Source organism: Hypanus sabinus, assembly GCF_030144855.1.
Source record: "Hypanus sabinus isolate sHypSab1 chromosome 24 unlocalized genomic scaffold, sHypSab1.hap1 SUPER_24_unloc_22, whole genome shotgun sequence".
Classification (NCBI taxonomy): domain Eukaryota; kingdom Metazoa; phylum Chordata; class Chondrichthyes; order Myliobatiformes; family Dasyatidae; genus Hypanus; species Hypanus sabinus.
In genome coordinates, this window is record NW_026778936.1 from 57995 (window position 1) to 71989 (window position 13995).

The 13995-nt window shown below is 50.8% G+C and overlaps 1 protein-coding gene across 4 annotated transcripts in view; it reads right to left on the reverse strand.

Annotated features, from left to right (window-relative positions):
• The window catches only part of LOC132385495 (myosin-10-like), a 124753-nt gene that overhangs the window by 53505 nt on the left and 57253 nt on the right, over positions 1-13995 (reverse strand). The window lies entirely within an intron of this gene.

A 13995-nucleotide genomic window follows, 5' to 3' on the forward strand; every position in this document is an offset into this window, starting at 1 on the left:
ACAGATCTGCATTACTGCAAGAGTCCCAGTCTACCCCATCACAGATCTGCATTACTGCAAGGGTCCCAGTCTACCCCATTACAGATCTGCATTACTGCAAGGGTCCCAGTCTACCCCATCAGAGATCTGCATTACTGCAAGAGTCCCAGTCTACCCCATCACAGATCTGCAATACTGCAAGGGTCCCAGTCTACCCCATCACAGATCTGCAATACTGCAAGGGTCCCAGTCTACCCCATCAGAGATGTTCAATGTTGCAAGGGTCCCAGTCTACCCCATCACAGATCTGCATTTTGCAAGGGTCCCAGTCTACCCCATCACAGATCTGCAATACCACAAGAGAACCAGTCTACTCCATCACAGATCTGCAATACCGCAGGGGTCCCAGTCTACCCCATCACAGATCTGCAATACTGCAAGGGTCCCAGTCTACCCCATCACAGATCTGCAATACAGCAAGTCCCAGTCTACCCCATCACAGATCTGCAATACAGCAAGTCCCAGTCTACCCCATCACAGATCTGCAATACAGCAAGTCCCAGTCTACCCCATCACAGATCTGCAATACAGCAAGTCCCAGTCTACCCCATCACAGATCTGCAATACTGCAAGGGTCCCAGTCTACCCCATTACAGATCTGCAATACTGCAAGGGTCCCAGTCTACCCCATTACAGATCTGCATTACTGCAAGGGTCCCAGTCTACCCCATCACAGATCTGCATTACTGCAAGAGTCCCAGCCTACCCCATCACAGATCTGCATTACTGCAAGGGTCCCAGTCTACCCCATTACAGATCTGCATTACTGCAAGGGTCCCAGTCTACCCCATCACAGATCTGCATTACTGCAAGAGTCCCAGTCTACCCCATCACAGATCTGCAATACTGCCAGGGTCCCAGTCTACCCCATCACAGATCTGCAATACTGCAAGACAACCAGTGTACCCCATCACAGATCTGCAATACTGCAAGACAACCAGTCTACCCCATCACAGATCTGCAATACCACAAGATTCCAAGTCTACCCCATCGCAGATCTGCAATACCGCAAGAGTCCCAGTCTACCCCATCACAGATCTGCATTACTGCAAGGGTCACAGTCTACTCCATCACAGATCTGCAATACCGCAGGGGTCCCAGTCTACCCCATCACAGATCTGCAATACCGCAAGAGAACCAGTCTACTCCATCACAGATCTGCAATACCGCAAGGGTCCCAGTCTACCCCATCACAGGTCTGCAATACCACAAGAGAATCAGTCTACTCCATCACAGATCTGCAATACCGCAGGGGTCCCAGTCTACCCCATCACAGATCTGCAATACTGCAAGGGTCCCAGTCTACCCCATCACAGATCTGCAATACAGCAAGTCCCAGTCTACCCCATCACAGATCTGCAATACAGCAAGTCCCAGTCTACCCCATCACAGATCTGCAATACAGCAAGTCCCAGTCTACCCCATCACAGATCTGCAATACTGCAAGGGTCCCAGTCTACCCCATCACAGATCTGCAATACTGCAAGGGTCCCAGTCTACCCCATCACAGATCTGCATTACTGCAAGAGTCCCAGTCTACCCCATCACAGATCTGCATTACTGCAAGGGTCCCAGTCTACCCCATTACAGATCTGCATTACTGCAAGGGTCCCAGTCTACCCCATCACAGATCTGCATTACTGCAAGAGTCCCAGTCTACCCCATCACAGATCTGCAATACTGCAAGGGTCCCAGTCTACCCCATCACAGATCTGCAATACTGCAAGACAACCAGTCTACTCCATCACAGATCTGCAATACTGCAAGGGTCCCAGTCTACCCCATCACAGATCTGCAATACTGCAAGACAACCAGTCTACTCCATCACAGATCTGCAATACCACAAGATTCCAAGTCTACCCCATCGCAGATCTGCAATACCGCAAGAGTCCCAGTCTACCCCATCACAGATCTGCATTACTGCAAGGGTCACAGTCTACTCCATCACAGATCTGCAATACCGCAGGGGTCCCAGTCTACCCCATCACAGATCTGCAATACCGCAAGAGAACCAGTCTACTCCATCACAGATCTGCAATACCGCAAGGGTCCCAGTCTACCGCATCACAGATCTGCAATACTGCAAGGGTCCCAGTCTACCCCATCACAGATCTGCAATACAGCAAGTCCCAGACTACCCCATCACAGATCTGCATTACTGCAAGGGTCCCAGTCTACCCCATTACAGATCGGCATTACTGCAAGGGTCCCAGTCTACCCCATCACAGATCTGCATTACTGCAAGAGTCCCAGTCTACCCCATCACAGATCTGCATTACTGCAAGGGTCCCAGTCTACCCCATTACAGATCTGCATTACTGCAAGGGTCCCAGTCTACCCCATCAGAGATCTGCATTACTGCAAGAGTCCCAGTCTACCCCATTACAGATCTGCATTACTGCAAGGGTCCCAGTCTACCCCATCACAGTTCTGCATTACTGCAAGAGTCCCAGTCTACCCCATCACAGATCTGCAATACTGCAAGGGTCCCAGTCTACCCCATCAGTGATGTTCAATGCTGCAAGGGTCCCAATATACCCCATCACAGATCTGCAATACCGCAAGGGAACCAGTCTACCCCATCACAGATCTGCAATACTGCAAGGGTCCCAGTCTACCCCATCACAGATCTGCAATACTGCAAGGGTCCCAGTCTACCCCATCAGAGATCTGGATTACTGCAAGAGTCCCAGTCTACCCCATCACAGATCTGCAATACCACAAGAGAACCAGTCTACTCCATCACAGATCTGCAATACCGCAAGGGTCCCAGTCTACCCCATCACAGATCTGCAATACGGCAAGGGTCCCATTCTACCCCATCAGAGATGTTCAATGTTGCAAGGGTCCCAGTCTACCCCATCACAGATCTGCAATACCGCAAGAGTCCCAGTCTACCCCATCACAGATCTGCAATACTGCAAGGGTCCCAGTCTACTCCAGCACAGATCTGCAATACCGCAAGAGAACCAGTCTACTCCATCACAGATCTGCAATACCACAAGAGTCCCAGTCTACCCCATCACAGATCTGCAATACCGCAAGAGTCCCAGTCTACCCCATCACAGATCTGCAATACTGCAAGGGTCCCAGTCTACCCCATCACAGATCTGCAATACCGCAAGAGAACCAGTCTACTCCAGCACAGATCTGTAATACCGCAAGGGTCCCAGTCTACTCCATCACAGATCTGCAATACCGCAAGGGTCCCAGTCTACCCCATCACAGATCTGCAATACCGCAAGAGAATCAGTCTACTCCATCACAGATCTGCAATACCGCAGGGGTCCCAGTCTACCCCATCACAGATCTGCAATACTGCAAGGGTCCCAGTCTACCCCATCACAGATCTGCAATACAGCAAGTCCCAGTCTACCCCATCACAGATCTGCATTACTGCAAGGGTCCCAGTCTACCCCATTACAGATCGGCATTACTGCAAGGGTCCCAGTCTACCCCATCACAGATCTGCATTACTGCAAGAGTCCCAGTCTACCCCATCACAGATCTGCATTACTGCAAGGGTCCCAGTCTACCCCATTACAGATCTGCATTACTGCAAGGGTCCCAGTCTACCCCATCAGAGATCTGCATTACTGCAAGAGTCCCAGTCTACCCCATCACAGATCTGCAATACTGCAAGGGTCCCAGTCTACCCCATCACAGATCTGCAATACTGCAAGGGTCCCAGTCTACCCCATCAGAGATGTTCAATGTTGCAAGGGTCCCAGTCTACCCCATCACAGATCTGCATTTTGCAAGGGTCCCAGTCTACCCCATCACAGATCTGCAATACCACAAGAGAACCAGTCTACTCCATCACAGATCTGCAATACCGCAAGGGTCCCAGTCTACCCCATCACAGATCTGCAATACCGCAAGGGTCCCAGTCTATCCCATCACAGATCTGCATTACTGCAAGAGTCCCAGTCTACCCCATCACAGATCTGCATTACTGCAAGTGTCCCAGTCTACCCCATTACAGATCTGCATTACTGCAAGGGTCCCAGTCTACCCCATCACAGATCTGCATTACTGCAAGAGTCCCAGTCTACCCCATCACAGATCTGCAATACTGCAAGACAACCAGTCTACTCCATCACAGATCTGCAATACTGCAAGGGTCCCAGTCTACTCCATCACAGATCTGCAATACCACAAGATTCCAAGTCTACCCCATCGCAGATCTGCAATACCGCAAGAGTCCCAGTCTACCCCATCACAGATCTGCAATACAGCAAGAGAACCAGTCTACTCCATCACAGATCTGCAATACCGCAAGGGTCACAGTCTACTCCATCACAGATCTGCAATACCGCAGGGGTCCCAGTCTACCCCATCACAGATCTGCAATACCGCAAGAGAACCAGTCTACTCCATCACAGATCTGCAATACCGCAAGGGTCCCAGTCTACCCCATCACAGATCTGCAATACTGCAAGGGTCCCAGTCTACCCCATCACAGATCTGCAATACAGCAAGTCCCAGTCTACCCCATCACAGATCTGCAATACAGCAAGTCCCAGTCTACCCCATCACAGATTTGCAATACAGCAAGTCCCAGTCTACCCCATCACAGATCTGCATTACTGCAAGGGTCCCAGTCTACCCCATTACAGATCTGCATTACTGCAAGGGTCCCAGTCTACCCCATCACATATCTGCATTACTGCAAGAGTCCCAGTCTACCCCATCACAGATCTGCATTACTGCAAGGGTCCCAGTCTACTCCATCACAGATCTGCAATACCACAAGAGTCCCAGTCTACCCCATCACAGATCTGCAATACCCTAAGAGTCCCAGTCTACCCCATCACAGATCTGCAATACTGCAAGGGTCCCAGTCTACTCCATCACAGATCTGCAATACCGCAAGGGTCCCAGTCTACCCCATCACAGATCTGCAATACCGCAAGAGAATCAGTCTACTCCATCACAGATCTGCAATACCGCAGGGGTCCCAGTCTACCCCATCACAGATCTGCAATACTGCAAGGGTCCCAGTCTACCCCATCACAGATCTGCAATACAGCAAGTCCCAGTCTACCCCATCACAGATCTGCAATACAGCAAGTCCCAGTCTACCCCATCACAGATCTGCAATACTGCAAGGGTCCCAGTCTACCCCATCACAGATCTGCAATACTGCAAGGGTCCCAGTCTACCCCATCACAGATCTGCATTACTGCAAGGGTCCCAGTCTACCCCATTACAGATCGGCATTACTGCAAGGGTCCCAGTCTACCCCATCACAGATCTGCATTACTGCAAGAGTCCCAGTCTACCCCATCACAGATCTGCATTACTGCAAGGGTCCCAGTCTACCCCATTACAGATCTGCATTACTGCAAGGGTCCCAGTCTACCCCATCAGAGATCTGCATTACTGCAAGAGTCCCAGTCTACCCCATCACAGATCTGCAATACTGCAAGGGTCCCAGTCTACCCCATCACAGATCTGCAATACTGCAAGGGTCCCAGTCTACCCCATCAGAGATGTTCAATGTTGCAAGGGTCCCAGTCTACCCCATCACAGATCTGCATTTTGCAAGGGTCCCAGTCTACCCCATCACAGATCTGCAATACCACAAGAGAACCAGTCTACTCCATCACAGATCTGCAATACCGCAAGGGTCCCAGTCTACCCCATCACAGATCTGCAATACCGCAAGGGTCCCAGTCTATCCCATCACAGATCTGCATTACTGCAAGAGTCCCAGTCTACCCCATCACAGATCTGCAATACTGCAAGGGTCCCAGTCTACCCCATCAGAGATGTTCAATGTTGCAAGGGTCCCAGTCTACCCCATAACAGATCTGCAATACTGCAAGGGTCCCAGTCTACTCCATCACAGATCTGCAATACCGCAAGAGTCCTAGTCTACCCCATCACAGATCTGCATTACTGCAAGGGTCACAGTCTACTCCATCACAGATCTGCAATACCGCAGGGGTCCCAGTCTACCCCATCACAGATCTGCAATACCGCAAGAGAACCAGTCTACTCCATCACAGATCTGCAATACCGCAAGAGAATCAGTCTACTCCATCACAGATCTGCAATACCGCAGGGGTCCCAGTCTACCCCATCACAGATCTGCAAAACTGCAAGGGTCCCAGTCTACCCCATCACAGATCTGCAATACAGCAAGTCCCAGTCTACCCCATCACAGATCTGCAATACAGCAAGTCCCAGTCTACCCCATCACAGATCTGCAATACAGCAAGTCCCAGTCTACCCCATCACAGATCTGCAATACAGCAAGTCCCAGTCTACCCCATCACAGATCTGCAATACTGCAAGGGTCCCAGTCTACCCCATCACAGATCTGCATTACTGCAAGGGTCCCAGTCTACCCCATCACAGATCTGCATTACTGCAAGGGTCCCAGTCTACCCCATTACAGATCTGCATTACTGCAAGGGTCCCAGTCTACTCCATCACAGATCTGCATTACTGCAAGGGTCCCAGTCTACCCCATCAGAGATCTGCATTACTGCAAGTGTCCCAGTCTACCCCATTACAGATCTGCATTACTGCAAGGGTCCCAGTCTACCCCATCACAGATCTGCATTACTGCAAGAGTCCCAGTCTACCCCATCACAGATCTGCAATACTGCAAGGGTCCCAGTCTACCCCATCACAGATCTGCAATACTGCAAGACAACCAGTCTACTCCATCACAGATCTGCAATACTGCAAGGGTCCCAGTCTACTCCATCACAGATCTGCAATACCACAAGATTCCAAGTCTACCCCATCGCAGATCTGCAATACCGCAAGAGTCCCAGTCTACCCCATCACAGATCTGCATTACTGCAAGGGTCACAGTCTACTCCATCACAGATCTGCAATACCGCAGGGGTCCCAGTCTACCCCATCACAGATCTGCAATACCGCAAGAGAACCAGTCTACTCCATCACAGATCTGCAATACCGCAAGGGTCCCAGTCTACCCCATCACAGATCTGCAATACTGCAAGGGTCCCAGTCTACCCCATCACAGATCTGTAATACAGCAAGTCCCAGTCTACCCCATCACAGATCTGCAATACAGCAAGTCCCAGTCTACCCCATCACAGATCTGCAATACAGCAAGTCCCAGTCTACCCCATCACAGATCTGCATTACTGCAAGGGTCCCAGTCTACCCCATTACAGATCTGCATTACTGCAAGGGTCCCAGTCTACCCCATCACAGATCTGCATTACTGCAAGAGTCCCAGTCTACCCCATCACAGATCTGCATTACTGCAAGGGTCCCAGTCTACCCCATTACAGATCTGCATTACTGCAAGGGTCCCAGTCTACCCCATCACAGTTCTGCATTACTGCAAGAGTCCCAGTCTATCCCATCACAGATCTGCAATACTGCAAGGGTCCCAGTCTACCCCATCAGTGATGTTCAATGCTGCAAGGGTCCCAATATACCCCATCACAGATCTGCAATACTGCAAGGGTCCCAGTCTACCCCATCACAGATCTGCATTACTGCAAGAGTCCCAGTCTACCCCATCACAGATCTGCAATACTGCAAGGGTCCCAGTCTACCCCATCAGAGATGTTCAATTTTGCAAGGGTCCCAGTCTACCCCATCAGAGATCTGCATTACTGCAAGAGTCCCAGTCTACCCCATCACAGATCTGCATTACTGCAAAGGTCCCAGTCTACCCCATCGCAGATCTGCAATACCGCAAGGGTCCCAGTCTACCCCATCACAGATCTGCATTACTGCAAGAGTCCCAGTCTGCCCCATCACAGATCTGCAATACTGAAAGGTCCCAGTCTACCCCATCAGAGATCTGCATTACTGCAAGGGTCCCAGTCTACCCCATCTCAGATCTGCAATACTGCAAGGGTCCCAGTCTACCCCATCAGAGATCTGCATTACTGCAAGAGTCCCAGTCTACCCCATCAAAGATCTGCAATACCGCAAGGGTCCCAGTCTACCCCATCACAGATCTGCAATACTGCAAGGGTCCCAGTCTACCCCATCACAGATCTGCATTACTGCAAGGGTCCCAGTCTACCCCATCAGAGATGTTCAATGTTGCAAGGGTCCCAGTCTACCCCATCACAGATCTGCATTTTGCAAGGGTCCCAGTCTACCCCATCACAGATCTGCAATACCACAAGAGAACCAGTCTACTCCATCACAGATCTGCAATACCGCAAGGGTCCCAGTCTACCCCATCACAGATCTGCAATACCACAAGGGTCCCAGTCTACCCCATCACAGATCTGCATTACTGCAAGAGTCCCAGTCTACCCCATCACAGATCTGCAATACTGCAAGGGTCCCAGTCTACCCCATCAGAGATGTTCAATGTTGCAAGGGTCCCAGTCTACCCAATCACAGATCTGCAATACTGCAAGGGTCCCAGTCTACTCCAGCACAGATCTGCAATACCGCAAGAGAACCAGTCTACTCCATCACAGATCTGCAATGCCGCAAGAGAACCAGTCTACTCCATCACAGATCTGCAATACTGCAAGGGTCCCAGTCTACTCCATCACAGATCTCCAATACCACAAGAGTCCCAGTCTACTCCATCAGAGATCTGCAATACCGCAGGGGTCCCAGTCTACCCCATCACAGATCTGCAATACCGCAAGAGAACCAGTCTACTCCATCACAGATCTGCAATACCACAAGGGTCCCAGTCTACCCCATCACAGATCTGCAATACCGCAAGAGAATCAGTCTACTCCATCACAGATCTGCAATACCGCAGGGGTCCCAATCTACCCCATCACAGATCTGCAATACTGCAAGGGTCCCAATCTACCCCATCACAGATCTGCAATACTGCAAGGGTCCCAGTCTACCCCATCACAGATCTGCAATACAGCAAGTCCCAGTCTACCCCATCACAGATCTGCAATACAGCAAGTCCCAGTCTACCCCATCACAGATCTGCAATACAGCAAGTCCCAGTCTACCCCATCACAGATCTGCAATACTGCAAGGGTCCCAGTCTACCCCATTACAGATCTGCAATACTGCAAGGGTCCCAGTCTACCCCATTACAGATCTGCATTACTGCAAGGGTCCCAGTCTACCCCATCACAGATCTGCATTACTGCAAGAGTCCCAGCCTACCCCATCACAGATCTGCATTACTGCAAGGGTCCCAGTCTACCCCATTACAGATCTGCATTACTGCAAGGGTCCCAGTCTACCCCATCACAGATCTGCATTACTGCAAGAGTCCCAGTCTACCCCATCACAGATCTGCAATACTGCAAGGGTCCCAGTCTACCCCATCACAGATCTGCAATACTGCAAGACAACCAGTGTACCCCATCACAGATCTGCAATACTCAAGACAACCAGTCTACCCCATTACAGATCTGCAATACCACAAGATTCCAAGTCTACCCCATCGCAGATCTGCAATACCGCAAGAGTCCCAGTCTACCCCATCACAGATCTGCATTACTGCAAGGGTCACAGTCTACTCCATCACAGATCTGCAATACCGCAGGGGTCCCAGTCTACCCCATCACAGATCTGCAATACCGCAAGAGAACCAGTCTACTCCATCACAGATCTGCAATACCGCAAGGGTCCCAGTCTACCCCATCACAGGTCTGCAATACCGCAAGAGAATCAGTCCACTCCATCACAGATCTGCAATACCGCAGGGGTCCCAGTCTACCCCATCACAGATCTGCAATACTGCAAGGGTCCCAGTCTACCCCATCACAGATCTGCAATACAGCAAGTCCCAGTCTACCCCATCACAGATCTGCAATACAGCAAGTCCCAGTCTACCCCATCACAGATCTGCAATACAGCAAGTCCCAGTCTACCCCATCACAGATCTGCAATACTGCAAGGGTCCCAGTCTACCCCATCACAGATCTGCAATACTGCAAGGGTCCCAGTCTACCCCATCACAGATCTGCATTACTGCAAGAGTCCCAGTCTACCCCATCACAGATCTGCATTACTGCAAGGGTCCCAGTCTACCCCATTACAGATCTGCATTACTGCAAGGGTCCCAGTCTACCCCATCACAGATCTGCATTACTGCAAGAGTCCCAGTCTACCCCATCACAGATCTGCAATACAGCAAGGGTCCCAGTCTACCCCATCACAGATCTGCAATACTGCAAGGGTCCCAGTCTACCCCATCACAGATCTGCAATACTGCAAGACAACCAGTGTACCCCATCACAGATCTGCAATACTCAAGACAACCAGTCTACCCCATCACAGATCTGCAATACCACAAGATTCCAAGTCTACCCCATCGCAGATCTGCAATACCGCAAGAGTCCCAGTCTACCCCATCACAGATCTGCATTACTGCAAGGGTCACAGTCTACTCCATCACAGATCTGCAATACCGCAGGGGTCCCAGTCTACCCCATCACAGATCTGCAATACCGCAAGAGAACCAGTCTACTCCATCACAGATCTGCAATACCGCAAGGGTCCCAGTCTACCCCATCACAGGTCTGCAATACCGCAAGAGAATCAGTCTACTCCATCACAGATCTGCAATACCGCAGGGGTCCCAGTCTACCCCATCACAGATCTGCAATACTGCAAGGGTCCCAGTCTACCCCATCACAGATCTGCAATACAGCAAGTCCCAGTCTACCCCATCACAGATCTGCAATACAGCAAGTCCCAGTCTACCCCATCACAGATCTGCAATACAGCAAGTCCCAGTCTACCCCATCACAGATCTGCAATACTGCAAGGGTCCCAGTCTACCCCATCACAGATCTGCAATACTGCAAGGGTCCCAGTCTACCCCATCACAGATCTGCATTACTGCAAGAGTCCCGGTCTACCCCATCACAGATCTGCATTACTGCAAGGGTCCCAGTCTACCCCATTACAGATCTGCATTACTGCAAGGGTCCCAGTCTACCCCATCACAGATCTGCATTACTGCAAGAGTCCCAGTCTACCCCATCACAGATCTGCAATACTGCAAGGGTCCCAGTCTACCCCATCACAGATCTGCAATACTGCAAGACAACCAGTCTACTCCATCACAGATCTGCAATACTGCAAGGGTCCCAGTCTACCCCATCACAGATCTGCAATACTGCAAGACAACCAGTCTACTCCATCACAGATCTGCAATACCACAAGATTCCAAGTCTACCCCATCGCAGATCTGCAATACCGCAAGAGTCCCAGTCTACCCCATCACAGATCTGCATTACTGCAAGGGTCACAGTCTACTCCATCACAGATCTGCAATACCGCAGGGGTCCCAGTCTACCCCATCACAGATCTGCAATACCGCAAGAGAACCAGTCTACTCCATCACAGATCTGCAATACCGCAAGGGTCCCAGTCTACCCCATCACAGATCTGCAATACTGCAAGGGTCCCAGTCTACCCCATCACAGATCTGCAATACAGCAAGTCCCAGACTACCCCATCACTGATCTGCAATACAGCAAGTCCCAGTCTACCCCATCACAGATCTGCAATACAGCAAGTCCCAGTCTACCCCATCACAGATCTGCATTACTGCAAGGGTCCCAGTCTACCCCATTACAGATCTGCATTACTGCAAGGGTCCCAGTCTAACCCATCACAGATCTGCATTACTGCAAGAGTCCCAGTCTACCCCATCACAACTCTGCATTACTGCAAGGGTCCCAGTCTACCCCATTACAGATCTGCATTACTGCAAGGGTCCCAGTCTACCCCATCACAGTTCTGCATTACTGCAAGAGTCCCAGTCTACCCCATCACAGATCTGCAATACTGCAAGGGTCCTAGTCTACCCCATCAGTGATGTTCAATGCTGCAAGGGTCCCAATATACCCCATCACAGATCTGCAATACTGCAAGGGTCCCAGTCTACCCCATCAGAGATCTGCATTACTGCAAGAGTCCCAGTCTACCCCATCACAGATCTGCAATACTGCAAGGGTCCCAGTCTACCCCATCAGAGATGTTCAATGTTGCAAGGGTCCCAGTCTACCCCATCAGAGATCTGCATTACTGCAAGAGTCCCAGTCTACCCCATCACAGATCTGCATTACTGCAAAGGTCCCAGTCTACCCCATCGCAGATCTGCAATACCGCAAGGGTCCCAGTCTACCCCATCACAGATCTGCATTACTGTAAGAGTCCCAGTCTGCTCCATCACAGATCTGCAATACTGAAAGGTCCCAGTCTACCCCATCAGAGATCTGCATTACTGCAAGGGTCCCAGTCTACCCCATCACAGATCTGTAATACTGAAAGGTCCCAGTCTACCCCATCAGAGATCTGCATTACTGCAAGGGTCCCAGTCTACCCCATCACAGATCTGCAATACTGCAAGGGTCCCAGTCTACCCCATCAGAGATCTGCATTACTGCAAGAGTCCCAGTCTACCCCATCACAGATCTGCAATACGGCAAGAGTCCCAGTCTACCCCATCACAGATCTGCAATACTGCAAGGGTCCCAGTCTACCCCATCACAGATCTGCATTTTGCAAGGGTCCCAGTCTACCCCATCACAGATCTGCAATACCACAAGCGAACCAGTCTACTCCATCACAGATCTGCAATACCGCAAGGGTCCCAGTCTACCCCATCACAGATCTGCATTACTGCAAGAGTCCCAGTCTACCCCATCACAGATCTGCAATACTGCAAGGGTCCCAGTCTACCCCATCAGAGATGTTCAATGTTGCAAGGGTCCCAGTCTACCCAATCACAGATCTGCAATACCGCAAGAGTCCCAGTCTACCCCATCACAGATCTGCAATACTGTAAGGGTCCCAGTCTACTCCAGCACAGATCTGCAATACCGCAAGAGAACCAGTCTACTCCATCACAGATCTGCAATACCGCAAGAGAACCAGTCTACTCCATCACAGATCTGCAATGCCGCAAGAGAACCAGTCTACTCCATCACAGATCTGCAATACTGCAAGGGTCCCAGTCTACTCCATCACAGATCTGCAATACCACAAGAGTCCCAGTCTACCCCATCACAGATCTGCATTACTGCAAGGGTCACAGTCTACTCCATCACAGATCTGCAATACCGCAGGGGTGCCAGTCTACCCCATCACAGATCTGCAATACCGCAAGAGAACCAGTCTACTCCATCACAGATCTGCAATACCGCAAGGGTCCCATTCTATCCCATCACAGATCTGCAATACCGCAAGAGAATCAGTCTACTCCATCACAGATCTGCAATACCGCAGGGGTCCCAGTCTACCCCATCACAGATCTGCAATACTGCAAGGGTCCCAGTCTACCCCATCACAGATCTGCAATACAGCAAGTCCCAGTCTACCCCATCACAGATCTGCAATACAGCAAGTCCCAGTCTACCCCATCACAGATCTGCAATACAGCAAGTCCCAGTCTACCCCATCACAGATCTGCAATACTGCAAGGGTCCCAGTCTACCCCATCACAGATCTGCATTACTGCAAGGGTCCCAGTCTACCCCATTACAGATCTGCATTACTGCAAGGGTCCCAGTCTACCCCATCACAGATCTGCATTACTGCAAGAGTCCCAGCCTACCCCATCACAGATCTGCATTACTGCAAGGGTCCCAGTCTACCCCATTACAGATCTGCATTACTGCAAGGGTCCCAGTCTACCCCATCACAGATCTGCATTACTGCAAGAGTCCCAGTCTACCCCATCACAGATCTGCAATACTGCAAGGGTCCCAGTCTACCCCATCACAGATCTGCAATACTGCAAGACAACCAGTCTACCCCATCACAGATCTGCAATACTGCAAGACAACCAGTCTACCCCATCACAGATCTGCAATACCACAAGATTCCAAGTCTACCCCATCGCAGATCTGCAATACCGCAAGAGTCCCAGTCTACCCCATCACAGATCTGCATTACTGCAAGGGTCACAGTCTACTCCATCACAGATCTGCAATACCGCAGGGGTCCCAGTCTACCCCATCACAGATCTGCAATACCGCAAGAGAACCAGTCTACTCC